Source organism: Mastomys coucha, unplaced genomic scaffold (assembly GCF_008632895.1).
Source record: "Mastomys coucha isolate ucsf_1 unplaced genomic scaffold, UCSF_Mcou_1 pScaffold20, whole genome shotgun sequence".
NCBI classification, from domain to species: domain Eukaryota; kingdom Metazoa; phylum Chordata; class Mammalia; order Rodentia; family Muridae; genus Mastomys; species Mastomys coucha.
Window position 1 is genome coordinate 80,525,055 of NW_022196903.1, and position 1,518 is coordinate 80,526,572.

The window sequence follows — 1,518 nt, forward strand, 5'->3', positions numbered from 1 at the left end:
AAAAAAAAAAAAAAAAAAAAAAAAAAAAAGAGGCAGAGGCAAGTAGATCTCTGAGTTTGAGGCCAGCTAAGGCCACACGGAAAAACTGTCTCAAAAAAACAAAATGAACAACAACAACAAAAAAGTATAGGGGGTACAAAAGAACACAGTGGAAGAAGGCAATATTAGAACAAACAAAAAATGACCTTTTTTGAGACAGGATCTCACACTATAGCCATGGCTGGCCTCAATTACCCGGGCTATCCTCCTGTCTCAACCCACTTTGTTCTAGGATTGAGAATGTCTACTGCCCCATCATTTGCCCTAAAATTTGCAGCGAATCAAGTTGACTAGGGCTGAAGGATGGCTCAGTGGTTAAGAGCATTGGCTGCTCTTCCAGATGTCCTGAGTTCAATTCCCAGCAACCACATGGTAGCTCACAACTATCTGTAATGGGATCTGATGCCCTCTTCTGGTGTGTCTGAAGAGCAACAGTGTACTCACATAAATAAAATAAATAAATCTTTAAAAAAAAAAAAGTTGACTAAAGCCGGGCAGTGGTGGCACACGCCTTTAATCCCAGCACTTGGGAGGCAGAGACAGGTGGATTTCTGACAGGACAGCCAGGGCTATACAGAAAAACCCTGGCTCGAAAAACTAAAAAGAAAAAAAAAAGTTGACTAATATCTCCATAGAGCATAGGAAATAATAGTAATGTCTCAAAGAAAACAGTAGGAGTCAAACATGTTCAATAGGAAAGGGATTAAGATTTAAATGAGCTTAATGGAGTTGTTTCATAGTTTACCCACATGCGAGTGTTCTAATCCCTAGAACCTGGTACAGTGGGGGCTAGAGAGATGGCTCCACAGTTCAGTACTAACTGTTCTTGCAGAGGGCCTGGGCTCAATGTACAGTGCCAATATAGTGGCTCACAAACATCTATAACTCCACTATCATGGGAGATTGTACTGGCTGGTTTTGTGTCAACTTGATACAAGCTGGAGTTATCACAGAGAAAGGAGCCTCCCTTGAGGAAATGCCCCCATGAGATCCAGCTGTGGGGCATTTTTCTCAATTAGTGATCAAGGAGGGAGGGCCCATTGTGGGTGGTGCCATCCCTGGGCTGGTGGTACTGGGTTCTATAAGAAAGCAAGCTGAGCAAGTCAGAGGAGGCAAGCCAGTAGGCAGCACCTCTCCGTGGCCTCTGCATCAGCTCCTGCTTCCGGACCTGCTTGAGTTCTGGTCCTGACAGCAATGTGGAAGTGTAAGCTGAATAAACCCTTTTCTCCCCAACTTGCTTCTTGGTCATGATGTTTGTGTAGGTATAGAAACCCTGACTAAGACAGAGAAAGTGTCTCTTTCCAGCTGCCTTGGTCATGCACTGGCGCACTGGCACACTGACATTCATGAAGAGAAAACATCTATACACATTATACAAACAAAATAAAACAAAGCAAAAAAACCTCGGGAGGTTATTGTATGTGCTAAAGCATCTACCAGATAAGATGAGGATGTTACTCTCCCCCCCCCCATCCCCTT